The sequence below is a fragment of the Aphelocoma coerulescens genome, chromosome 2, assembly GCF_041296385.1.
Source record: "Aphelocoma coerulescens isolate FSJ_1873_10779 chromosome 2, UR_Acoe_1.0, whole genome shotgun sequence".
In the NCBI taxonomy this organism is placed as follows: Eukaryota; Metazoa; Chordata; class Aves; order Passeriformes; family Corvidae; genus Aphelocoma; species Aphelocoma coerulescens.
In genome coordinates this window covers 124,845,812-124,859,759 of record NC_091015.1, presented here as the reverse complement: position 1 = coordinate 124,859,759, position 13,948 = coordinate 124,845,812, and the positions used below count along the sequence as shown (strand labels likewise).

Genomic DNA, 13,948 nt, shown 5'->3' with positions numbered 1-13,948 from the left:
GCAACTCGCTGGCAAAACTCATTCAGCAGTGCTAAGATTTTTCCCAGGATGTTTTCTCCAGGCTTTTCTTGATCACTTTGCTTTCTCAGGTACACCTTTCTTCTGCCTTTGTTTTGGTACACGATTGGGGTGGAAAAGTAAAGTTTAGGCTTCAAAGACTTTCCTCTCCTTGTTTATTTCCATCCCCTAAGTCTGTCTGTCAACAAGTAGAAGGAGTCCTCCTTTGTACCATGTGACCTGGATAGATTTTTCCTTGCTGTTTATATTCTAATATAGCCCTTGAAAAATAAAAGCATTCCAAAATCAGCGCACTTTTTTTTGTTGATTTTAAAATACAGAAAAAGAAAATTACATTAACAAGATATTTCAGAACAAGATATATATTTGTCTGTCAGCTTCATGTGCCAAAAATTCCATCCTTTTAAGAAAAACTTTACACCTCCCACAAGCTCAGAATATTACCAAACCTAGACTCACACAGTGAAGCCATCCTCCTCTCACATCTCTGTCCCCAGAAAACTTTGTACTGATTATCATATGCACCTATGTAGAGCACATCATGCAACAACAAGTATCAAGGATTAGCTTAGATACAACAAAATTCCTAAAGACTAATCTATACCTGTGTATATCTATAATAGGTATCTATATATCTATTAATTAAAAGACATTCTAGCCTCCCTGGAGGCAGTCTCTGGCATGAGAAGTGCTTTTAGTAGGTAACTAAACTTCTAATATGAACAAGAAGAACAAAAACACCCAGAAGAGGGAACCCCATTCTTAGTTTATGAATTATTAGTGTTTCTTGCATCACTTGAGTGTAAAGTTGTCAGCACTCAGGGAACATGACCTCAAAAATAAAAGAAAGAAGAAACTTCCCAGTTTTGTCAAACCCACTTCTCATAAAAGGCAGGCTAGGGAGGCCAGAAGGAGTTAACTTTAAAAAATCCCATTATTCCCAGACTTTATTCTCACAGATCTGCTTATTTTTTCATCAGGAATAGATGTAGAAAGTTAATGCCTGCCCAGCAATAAGGAAAATCTCTGCTTTGTTTCCCCCTCCTCCTTGTTGGAAGTCCCATTTACACACAGTTCAGACTAATGTTGGGGGTTTTCTTTGCTAATTTTCCTCCCTAGGGTGGGTAATGATTTCTCAGAGCTAATACATCCTGACAGATGCAGTCATAGCAGTGCTTGCACTCTGCATCTTTGTTGGCCATTGGGGCCATGGTTAGGAGAGCTGATCTCTTAATCATTTTATCTGATGGATGTTGCCTACTATAAATTGACAGTTGTTTGAGGTACTGGTATCGACCCCTTCTGCTCTCTCTGATGCAGGAGACAGACTTTGTGTGGGGCTCAGTCAGACAGAGACCAGGGGGTTTGTGTCAGAGTAGCTCTTTGACAATTTTCTTATGGATATAAAACTGAACTTGAATTTTGTTAGAGTGTTGGGAATTGGTGGACACCAAAGCTCTGCAGTATTATTGCATGTCAGACCTGCTGTAGGATTTTGAGCTTGATGAACCACAGGTTATAAGTAAGGGTTTACCTTTTAATATGCTCAGTAGGCATGGAGCTGTGATAGATCAGAACAGCTACCAAGCAGCTAAAAAGCAAGCATTTTCCCAGATTTCAAGTGTACCCTTTAAGTGAAAGTATTCATTATAGTTAAAAATTATGTTAGTCTTTATGCTTATGTACTAATGTTTCTAAAAACAGGTGAAAGCCATCAGCTATAAAAGAATCTGTGGGCTCCTGCCCTATTCCATACAATGTTTAGTTTGCAAATTGACTGTTCAAAGCCAAGCACATTTGCTGAGCAAAAGACAGAAAGCAGAAGAAGGGGAATGACCGGAGTGTAAAGGCACAGTCAGAAACCAGGAGATACTGAAACACTGGCAGTATTCTGCAGAAGCTGTACCTTGCTGCTTTCATGACCCCACTGCTGCTACTGAAAAAAGATCCACTGAGAAGAAGGATCTAAAAAGACCTGTGGATATGGCAGTAGTTTTATGATTTATTAGCCTGAATGGATCCATGATGTGGAATTTTACCTGGCATTGATGGACTTTCATACAAAAATTAAAGCATTATTTAGAGTACAGATAGGAAAGGGTGAGAATTTAGGTCTCATCCCAAGGTTAATGATGTAGCAGGACCTCACAGCTTAACCTGGACTGTTTGCTGCACTGTACATTCCCTTTTTAGATGTGTGTAAAGAGCGGAAACAGCATCTGAGAAGAGGAGCCAGAAATACATCATTTATATTACTGAAGCAGATTAGTATCAGGAGATATTTTTCCCTCCCAAACGGGCCTCAAGGGACTGATCTGATTTATTACTTTTGGTTGCACAAAACTGACCCTTCTGCCTCCAAGTCACCTCAGCAGAGAAACGACTGAGTGCGAAGGGTGAAATAAATGGAGCTGCATCAAGAGAGCAAAGCTGGAGAACACAGAGCCTGAGATTTGGGTTCAGGGCATCTCCTAGGACCTGTAACGATGGGATGCAGGTGGTAACCAGGCTCCCTCATGAGACCTCAGGGGAACAAAGCCTTAAAGTAGTTGTAACAGCAGCTGATACAGCAGCAAGGTGGAGTACAGTGCTCTCACACGATAAAAATCACTGTTCAAAGCATACAAGTGGCTAAACCATCCCTGCTGTAATTCTACAAGAAATACAGAAATTGCTGCTTTGAATACTTAAAATTGTAGGCTGTCTGAGAAAATAACTAACCCTTAAAATAGTCAAAATCAAATGGCTGCCCTTTGCTTCAACAATTTCACCTGTTGCTCCTTATTTCGGGGAAACAGGATCTGAGACAGCAACAAACAATTAGTCGGCACAGAGCAACCACAAGACCCAAGCTAAAAATTCACTGGGAATCTGTCTCAAGAGGCCATAGAGAGGAGAGAAACACCAGGGTTTGGGGCTGTTTGGCTTAAATTCAGTTTGATGAGAGGCCTGAAGGATTTTCTGCTTGCCTTACTCACCGAGAGCTCCAGGTCTCTGGGGGCAAGGGGAGAGGTCTCGCAATAGGTTTGGTGTGTGCCTGGTATAGGTACCCTATAAAGCAGAAGCATTGGACCCCATGGATGAATGAAGAATCTCATAATCTGTGTGATAAAGTGTAAGGATGAACTTAATTGAACTTTTGTATTATAAAAGACTATCATGACCACACCAGCGAAGGACCATGCAAAGTGGGGCACAGATCTGGTTTCACGGTATGGTGCTAACACTTACTAATTTTGATATCCCTGAATACCCCCTGCATTTGCATCTATTACTAGAAAATTTTAATACTTACTGTAGTTGGTACAAAGTATGATCTAAGTACTGCTGAAAGTAATTTTTTGTAGCAGAGATGTCACCATCTTCGTCGCATTTTTTGGCTGAGCCCCAGTGAGAATAGTATGATCTGTGGTTCCTAGAACTCTTAATCAACTAATGAAAAAGAAATTTCCTTAGCACTGCCTTCCCATCCCATCAATCAAGTTTGTTATTGATAAGCCTTTTTATTGCCTTCTGGACGTATGGGGGTCACAGTCCTTGATTCACCAGTGCATTTTACAGCTATTTCTTCTAACAACCATCATACAAAGGCAATGCAAGGGGCAAAGGATGAGGAATGTCTGTGGTAAAGGATTAAGTGAAAAGTGCAATGGGATTATGCTGTTGAGGGTTTAACTTTTGGGGTTGTTCTGGCTTCTGACTGTAGAGGCAGAGCCAGAAGGCAAGTGGACAATTCAGGCGTGTTCCCAGCAGAGAACAGCACAGACATTGCTGACTGAACCAGTTTCTAGAGCCTGTGAATTTGGGTTCAAGGGAGATTTATTTGGGTTTCTTTATGAGCTAAGCAAGGAGAAATGTGGCCAGGGCAGACATATAAAAGCAATTTTGCGGAGTAAGTAAGAGGATGGCACAGCTGGCCAGGGAGCTGATCTCTGTGATCTTTGGCTGAGCTTTGCACAGCGTGACAGCAGCACATTACCTCCTGTGCAGAGGAGCCGAGGCAGAGGTGAAACCACTCACTTATGCATAACTTACAGTTCTAGTTGCTTAGTCACCAACTGGCATGTTATTCCAAAACAGTGGATAAAATAACTAAAAGTCTTGGTGGATGCACAAACAAAATAAGCAGGTTTAGCAAGTGTCCTGCAACAGCTTCACCAGGGCTAGGACAGCTATTAACAGATGGGAATAACGCTGTCAGCGTGTTACCTCACGCCTGTCAACAGCCCCCAGCACTGCCCACACTCCCAAAATCCCCCTCTTCAGCAGAAATGTATTCAAAGAACAACTCTGATCAGTCAGGCATTTGCTTGACTTGGAGAATCCCACAGGAACTGGAAAACCTTTACAAAAGCATTGCTCTGGGTCGTGGTGCACAGCACATGTACAGCTTCCGAGCAATTGAAAGCCAGAGGAGGGATGGATGGAAGTGCAGAGAGAGGAGACACCTGCTCTGCCTTCTCACAGGAGCTCTTCAGGGGAGCAGGCAGAGCTGGTAGAATTAATGTATTCTGATTTTTATATCTTGCCTTTATTTATGTCCTGTGGGAATTATAAATAGAAACCAACAGAAAAGAACATATTTGACAGCTACTTGATTTTGTTAATTAGAGTTTTCTCTTTAAAGCTAAAATACACCTGAAATGCAGAAGGCACATGAGTGTCCCCCTGCCGTCTCCCCAGCCATGTGTGCACATGCACCTTGCCTCAGTCTGACATCTGTGAAGGTTTGGACTGATTGAATGCATTCAAATGCAGTTGGTTAAAATAATTAGTATATAAAGTAACTGTAAAGCTCTCACTTTGGAATGAGTTAATGCTACCTCCTTCATTCTCTGTGTGTGTGTGTGTGTGTGTGTGTTGCCAGTATCTCTCCAAAAAAGAAATTTTCTCTTACAACTGGTTTTCCCCTGAATAACTCTCAAATCCATAAAAGAAAACATAATAGCAACAACATTAATATTATTATTAATAAAAAGAATAGTAGTAACAACAACAGCAGCAATATTACTACTACTACTACCAATAATTATAATAACCACCCTCCATTATTTTTTCATACTAAAACGTGTGCAAAATTGAACACACAGAGTTAGTGAATGTGTCATTCAAACAGATGTTAATGATGACCATTCATAGCAAAGGTTTTAAAGAGGTGCTGGGGATCTTTGTAATCATTCCTTCTGGCGCATTTTAAAAGCTGAAATTACTTGAAAAAGCAAAAGCTGTCTCCCAGTTCTTTCCCCTGTGACCTCAGAACAGCGATGAAGCCAGATCTGTGCTCCTCTGCTCCTGCAGGTGCTGATCAGCTGGGAACCTTGGCTGACACAGGAGATAGTAAGAGCTGTGGGATACAAACATACACAAAGGCACCATAAAGTGTTAATTTACCACTGCATTAAAGCAGGCATTTGAGAAAATAAACAAATGAACAGAACTTGGACAAGTTTACAGTCTCTGCCCCAGGAATTTACAGGCTGCCTGGAAGCTCCTCTCCTACTTCATTGTTTAGTCTTGAGGCTTCTCTGAAGCTGTAATTTCTACAACTTTCCAGACACCTGAATTTTTGAGGTTAGACAAGAGGTAAATGTCTCATGCAGAAAACAATGACACTCTTGAGGAAGAAAATATTCAAAGCCATGGAAATAAAGGTCTTTGCTGAACCATAGTAAGAGCAAAAGGAAATTGGGAAAAGCAATTCCTCTCTTTCTGAGGTAACAGTCCATGTCTTGTGAGTGTCACTGAACTTCAGCCTTAAGTTTAACTGTGTGTTGGAGAAGGCAGTAGACTCTGCTGCTGGGAGGAAAGCTGTGACTTGGGACCAGGTTTCCAGTTCCGCCAGGGAGGAGAGTATCCTCCTGGAGAGTCCATGGTGGTGTGATGGTGCTCTCCAGGTAGATATTTATCCTCATGCTGAGGGCAGCACATGGACAGCAGCATGTCAGGCCTCCTGGCTGCTGGAAGGACCAGGGCTGCTGTCCCTGGGGCATGAGGAGGTGACTCCCACCCAACTGTGTCCCACCAGTGAGACAAGCCAGGACAAAATGCAGGTCATGTGGATTGACCAGGGCCTGGAGGAGGACATCATGGAGCAGGGATCGGCCTTGGAAAAGAGAAAAAAACCTTTTTAGGTTAAAGGAATGAAGGAGGAGAGGAAAGCAGAAACAGCAGCAAAAATTATGCTTTTTGGTCATAAATTGAAAATATAAGACAACAGTGGGGTTTTAGGTATGACTTAATACTTAAGGACAAGGCATTAAATATCCCTGATGTCCTAATTAACTATTTGCCCATAAAAGCTCAGGGAAGAGCTTCAGAATAATTCCAAAGTGATTTTTATTCCTTCCTGGTCTCATTCCCCACTGCCCATTAGTTCCCCTGTTTCCACTGAAGACCTGAAGGGACGCAGAACAAATCACGGGACCAAGATTTCACACCAAGCTGCACAGTAGCTGGAGCTGCAGTGAGGAAGGAAAGCATGGCTGAAAATTGTGCTGCATGCCAGTGGCTTGGCTCACATCCCACCAGCATTATCGTCTCCACACGCAGTGAAAAGGGCTGTTGAAAATTTGAAGCGTGGTGTCATGCCCAAAATCTGTGCTGGGGTTTTTTTTTGTTGTTGGTCATGAAAAATGTGGCACAACCTTTCATTCCTATGATTATTTTCTATGGGAAAGTCCTTATCTGCAATAAATAAACCCAAGGCTTTTGATTTTTCTTCACTGCATATTTTTTTTTAGTTCTTCCAGTTTTACAACTTTGCTACTTAATTTCTGTTTTTCTACAAGAAAACCTCAGGATACAGCTGTCACTGGAAATGCAGTGGACTTTTTTAGAAGACAGATGTGCTGATGTTTACTGTAAATAAAAATACATACACATTCCTGTCTTTCTGCATTTTCTACAGTTATTTGAATGGGTTTTGCATTTACGCTCTCTGATTTCCTTGTCTGCAGGTTTGTAGCTTGTATGAATCAACTACTCTTTTTCCGGTTCCATATCTGTTGGATGTTACTTCCTAGATTCTTTAGAAATGTAAGGAAAAGATGAAAAATTCTCCATATTCTAGAACCCAGCAGACTGCCATGTTGGCCGTGACCCCATGCTTCCAAAAATAAGATCTTTGTGTTTTATGTCACTGAGTAATGGATTTGACCAATATTCTTCAATGAGGACTGGGCTTGTATTAATTTGTCTTTCCAAGCCTTGCTATACCACATGTAAACAAGTATAAATAATGTCAGTAGAGTGTAAACAGTGTTTCTTGCAACTAAGATAGAAACCTTAACCCCAACTGACAGATAAAACATGTAAAGAAGACTTTATCTTCCTATAGGTCCCTGCCCTGGTTTCCAAGACTCTTCTCTATCTTTTAGTAGTTGGAGTGTATACTGGTTCCTGTAACCATGAAAGACAGACATACAAACGAAGTCTCAGCTATGCAGAGATGATTTCTTCCAGGATTATGTTGTATCACCCCTGTGCAGCAGCAGAGCTTCATGGACTGTAGGTTTATGTCAGGCAGCAAATACAGGAGGAAAGGCACTGGATGGAGCAAGTTATGGCCTGGGTGGTTGCCTTTAATTTTCAGTGTGAGTTAATTCATGAACACTTCCAACTTTCTGCTGAAAACAGGCACTTCCAGAACAAAAATTTTGCAGCTTTACAAGGAAAAGAAATCAATTGAGGCTGGATTTAAAAAAATATTTAAGACCTCTTTTAAGACTGCAATATATGAGCAAGACTTCAGCTTCAAAACCTATCTACCATACAAAAAATACTTCCTGCAATTCATTTATGCTAATGTAACCAGAAACTGAATGTGGTTATAATAAGGTGGAATCCCTTTAAAAAATAAAAAGATTCTGGTCTATGGCATCGCTCTTGCTAATGATTTCCAAATTAGATTTGCATAACAATCTCTCTTTTCAGACTGCTGGTCCAACAAATCAAGCTGTGACGCTTCTGGTTAAGCTTTGTTCTGCAAGTATTCTGTAACAGTAATTTAGTTGTCAGTTTTGGGGCTGTGGGAGCATAATTAGGTTTATGCAGCTAAGGACACGTCCACATGCCTCTGTGGGAAATTAGATGAGGGAAACTGCTGGGTTGGGCTGAACTTGCCAGAACTCTGCTCATAAATTCTGGAGCAAGCTTGAATAGCTCTACAGACACACAATATATTGAAAATAGGTTTTCCTGGAATTACGTCTAGGGTATTGCTAAATGATGATGAAATTCATTCATGGGCCTTGAAGAATAAACATTTTCATTGCTACTGTGCCCTTTGAGAAAAGTTCTGTCTGGATCAGGGGAGCTGCACTGCTGCTGCTTCAGTCAGATGAGGCTGATGGGCAAGCACACCTTGCTGACACTCCAGTATTGGCATCTTAGAGGTAAATTGGTCTGGGGCCAACCAGTGATGTCTGCTGATTATTTCATGTTAGCAGGTGAACATCCCTGTCACCTCAACTTTTCATACTTCCTTCAGGTGTTTTTCCTGGAGCATCCCATCTCTGGAGGAGGAGAGACACCTGCCTGTGTTTGGCATGGTGGGACCCTGACTTGCACTGCAGCATCTGCACGCTCTGAAGGCATAAAACCAAGGCCAGAAGGTTTGGTGGTCACTGTGCAGTAAAATCAGAACCCTCACACCAGTGGGATCCCACAAAAGCAGAACTAGTGCCCCAGTTGTGAGACAAAGAAAGGCAGCTCTTGGCATATGGATGGGTACCATGTCTGGCAGGGAATGGCCAGCAGCGGCTGGCATGAGGACACAGGTGGTGCAGCTCTCACCTTTACCCGGCAGGGAGCGTTCATCCTCTTGTACAGTGAAAATGAGAGCAGCCTGATCCATGCAAACTGGATAACCTCTTACAACATCTGACGGACCCTGAGCAATCTGGAATGCCAGTCTTTTCTTCACACAACAAGAACAATCTCCTTGGGGTGTGTGCCCGTGTGTGTGTCCATGCCAGGGATTGCACAGGGCGGGCACACAGAGCTGCCTGAAGGGAGCAAGGCACACACTTCCTTCCACAGGGTATCTCCGTTTCCAGGTCATCATGAGACCATGAATGCCTAAATGAGCGCAACAAAGTAAATACAGCAAATGAAATTCGAGTCCTCTTCTCTTCTGCATCCTTAAAAGAGCTTGTTTATCTCTCTCTAGCTCATAATTCCTAGAAACGAGTCCCTGAATGTTAGATGTAGCTGCCTAGGCAACAGGGCATGAGGCAGATACTCGACACAACTCAAGCCTTGCCTCTCCCCTTTTTTTTTTAACGTGTTGGCCAAGTTCTATATTCAGAGGTGAGGCAATAAATATTATAAATATTGGTACAGGCAGTCTGTAGAAAAGGATAGGGGAAGGATCTGACACAAGGGTTCTTGCTTTCTGAATTAGCACACAGTTGGTGGGAAACCTCACCCCAGAATTAGGCTGGCTCATGCTTTCTGGACAAGGCCACCAGTTTTTCTGTCTCATCTGTTAGGTGGCTAAAGACATGAACATTATTGCCATCTTGGAAAAGGTTTCAGCTGCCAGGGAAAACACTCTATGGTTATCCATCACATTTTAGTAAAGGGCTGACCAGCTGCACTCCTGCTATCAACTCAAGAGAGCTATTAGGGCAAATTTCTGCCTGCTGTACCTCAGCTGTACCCAATGGCCCAGCCATGGCAGGACTGAGCCCGCTGTGTCCTTGTGGCAGGAAAACCACCTGCCACCCGGCAGTGTTGGCTGAGCAGATGAGATGTTTTGCTCCCAGCAGTGCAAAATGTAAAGGGAATAATGAATTGCTTCCCAAGGAAAGCAGTAGCTGGCCACTGAATAGCTACTCAACCAGCAGTCTGGTTTTCATTATGTTTTAGTCCTCCGGGTTTGCTCCCTTTGGGTTAAGTGAGGCATCCCCAGCTAAACACAAAACAGTTTAATTTTTCTGCTTCTGGGCACCATCAGCCCCGGCAATCCCAACTTGCAGTCAAACCCAGTTAGTTTTTCTGTTGATTATCGCTTTGCCAGACAAACAATCAATACTAGAGCTGTGCAGACTTTGTATAACCTCTATAAACCCAGTTTTTAATTGGAGAACAGGTGTCTGTCTGTATACATTTCTCCTGACTGCAACCTTACAAAACTGTTCTGAATTCCTCCTTCTTGCATTTATACATGAACTCAATTAATTAATCTGTGAGAGCTTAGCTCCAAAAGTAGCAGAAAATGTGTTTCTGGTGAAGTGTCCTCCACTGAGCGTGTGACTCAGAGCAAGTGATGAGAGGATTCCCTGGAAACAGCACTCCCTCAAGTACTAATTACCATCTGCACTAACTTCAGTATCAGCCTTTCAGCTGAAACAAACAGGATTTGAGCCCTTCCGTCTGCAGGGGGGCTGGGAGATCTGAGGGTCTCCAGGCAAATGAGCTGAGAGCCAGGGTGCAGCTATATAGGTAGCAAGTGGAAAACACTCCAGAGAGCACTCAATGCCATGTGAAAGGGCTAAAATACAACTTTCCTACTTTGTGGAGAGGACAATAGGGCCACTTGTCAGAACTGGAGTCTCTTGGAGGGGACTTCTAAGTTTAATTGCACCAACATAATGAATATGATGATGAAAGTGCCTGTTGCAGAGCATGTAATCTCTTGCTTTTTCACATGAAGGCAGATATTAAAGAAGTGCAGAAACCTGTTAAGCACCTGATTCCTACTCATAGCAGCAGTGTAGGTGCAAAACAGTGGATTTAAGGCTACTGACAGGAGCCTTAAAATCAATAAAGCAAAATAAGCAAAAAGAAAGGAATGTAATTGGACTAGACACCACTGAAGGGTGTAGGAAGGGAGGTAGGGCAAGGGAGTACAAACATGTTTGGTTGTTTGGTGAAACCAGGAAAGGATTTTGCACGTCCAAAAGGAACTTTTTGACCTGAGCATGGGATCCCACCCAGGAAAAAAACTTGTGTGGGCCCCATAGCAGCTCCCATGGGACGTGGGACAGGAAGGCAGCAGTGAGAACTTCTTTCCCAGGTGAGCAGCAGCCCCTGCTCCATGAGGAGGTGCTGAACAGCACCACCAAAATCATAAGGAGAAGCATTGGTGCAGGCAAGGAGCAGCCTGTCCTGAAATTGCAGTGAGGTGCGTGTGGTGGAAGGAGGAGGAGCAGGCATGGATGCTCTGCACCCCAGCCTGGAGCCAGGGGAAGCTTGCAAGGGATCTGGGGACTGCAAAGACCAAAAGCTGAGAAATGCAGGTGTGCACAGACACGTTTCCATACTGGAAAACAGTTTGACCCACGTTATTTTTGACAGAAATGTACCAAGAGGGACCAAAACGGAACTGAACAGTAACAAGAAAATCAGTCAAAACACGCACTTGGAGAGTGCCTCTTCTCTGAATGAGCTTGCTGGCTGTAGGCAATGTTGGGCTCTAGCAGCAATGCTGGGCTGCAGCAAGCAGGGGAGAAGTGTTAACTGGGCAGCCTTTACAGGCTGACAATTAGCATAACAAGCAGCACGCCTGACACATCTACCATCTGACCACTGCTGAGTGTTATGTAAAAAACACAAGTCATGAGGAAATTAATTTGCTAGTAGTAAATTATGTTGCATTAAATAGCAAACTACATTCTGCAGCATCACATACCAGTAACAAAATGCACCATGCCCTCCTTCATTCCCTACGAAGACAGAAAAGCAACTACTCTTTCATATCACCTCTTTGGTCTTTATTATCTCCAAGCTGCATTAACCATCTTATGCTAGAGTTTGCATGATGTGGCTGCACAATTCCCCTCCTCCCCTGAACACATCCCTCAGCCTTGTCCTAGGAGGTTACTAGTGCAAAGCAGTTTTTTTAGAAAGCTCCAGAGCTGTGGGCTCTCAGAAAAACTTATTCTTTATTATTTGGTCTTTATTATCTCCAAGCTGCATTAACCATCTTATGCTAGAGTTTGCATGATGTGGCTGCACAATTCCCCTCCTCCCCTGAACACATCCCTCAGCCTTGTCCTAGGAGGTTACTAGTGCAAAGCAGTTTTTTTAGAAAGCTCCAGAGCTGTGGGCTCTCAGAAAAACTTATTCCAGTTTGGCACCCCTTTGTTCCCTGGGGAAAGGGAAGGTGGGGAGAAGCGTAGACTAATTCTGCTGCTCTGCCTTTTGCAGCCAAAGGCTTGGTGAAGTGGTGGCATCTTGGGATAGCTGTCCTAATCCATGGGCAACTCAACTGGTGGCAATCATTTAGGAGAAAGCAAAGGGGAATCCTTAAGCTGCGGATTATCTGGGGTATTAGGCAGGATGATCCTGAGGCGTACGAAATGCTTCAATACATTTTTTCTTTGTGGAACAATAGAGATTGCTCTTCCTACCCAACATACTGTATTTCTCTGATAAACTCAGCTTCATATTCCTGCAACAGTCTCTTAAATGTTTCACCCAGACCTAAAGGCTGCTTGCAAGGGAATATACATCTGCTGAGCAACCGGCCCAAGCAAATTTTGGAAGAGCAGCCATAGAATTGTGTGCTGCTAAATGAAACTCTCAGGTGCTTTCAGAAAATTCCAGATGCTTTTCATCCCCTAGTTCAGTGCTGATGCAACCAAGGTGTCAACTACCCTGATCTAAAGACCACATTTATATTATATTATATTATATTATATTATATTATATTATATTATATTATATTATATTATATTATATTATATTTATATTATATTTTACATTATATTACAATTACATTATATTATATTATATTTTTCCTTTTGCAAATGAAACAAATTTATTTCTTCCCATATGAGTCTATTTTCCTTGCGGGGAGCAAAAAGCAGCTCAAGTAACCAAGAGGCAAAGAGAAAAACAGCTCTTGCCTATAAATTAGTTTTCACTGGCTCCTTTGCTCCCCAGGGGCCATAGACTTGATTGTGGGTTAGGAAGCAATACAGCAATTTGGGATTATGCATGGATAAAACAGAGTTACCCTCATGAGCTGATGATATGTCATCATACATTACAATCTTGCGGATATGAATTTGGACTGGGATCGTGGAGGCAAAGTTCAGCAGATCTGGCAAATAACTTACAGTGTAAAATGATCATCTTCATTGAAGAACATCAACATGTAGACAGGGGAATTAGGGCAAATAAACCCTGGTGATTTATAGATTACCACAGCAGTCAGTGCTGAAGGAGGCAGCAGACTGGGCTTTTTCTTCTCCCCAACACACTGGGATATCTGCTAAGTAGATAGAGTGTATTTTTGGTGAGCTGCTACTGCTTTCCTTTTAACAGACCCCGCCCTGGTGTAACTCACTGGCCAGGCTAACAATGCTGTGTGCACAGCTGGGGATATTTTGGATGCCAGGGACATGCTCTGGGACAGCAGCTGCAGCACATCAGCTGGGAAGGGCTGCCACCACACCCAGATGCACCACTGGGCACTGACTCCTGATGTTGCCACGTCCCGATGAAGTAGCCCCAAGCACTGCATCAGAATACAAACATGCTGCTTTAAGTGTGAGCTCGTTTTCCAAGTCCATGTTCTTCTAGGCTAGCAACCAAATGCAATTACCAACGACTACATGGAAAGACATCTTAAAAGTGTAATTGGAAAAACAAAGACTTTGTGTCCCTCTGCAATAAAAGAACATGTGACTGTAAAATGGTAAGGCCATTCAAATGCACTTGTTTCAATGTTTTGCTCCTTCTAAGGCCAGAGAAACACAGTGGGCAAGAAAAAATTACACTATTGCAGATAGTTTAGGTTCCTGAGGACCAGGTACCCCCTTATAGGTCTGTACCAGGCACCTTGTCAGGCCCTGATGTCTTCTGCTTATGGTCATTTTCATTGCTGTTAAGTGGATACAGGGGCAGGTGTTTTACAGATGGGGAACTGCATTTTCAGGTTGTGAAACTGCTAAAGATACATAAAATTAAGAAAGGAAGA

General features: G+C 42.7%; 1 long non-coding RNA gene across 1 annotated transcript; it reads right to left on the bottom strand.

Moving 5' to 3' along the window:
- Positions 1-3,501: 3,501 nt before the first annotated feature.
- Positions 3,502-13,276, bottom strand: LOC138105076 (uncharacterized). Its single transcript, XR_011148373.1, has 3 exons — positions 13,086-13,276; positions 8,812-9,096; positions 3,502-6,121 (listed from the first exon to the last, which is right to left on the bottom strand). It is a non-coding gene; the product is annotated as an uncharacterized lncRNA (long non-coding RNA).
- Between the last annotated feature and the right edge of the window lie 672 nt (positions 13,277-13,948).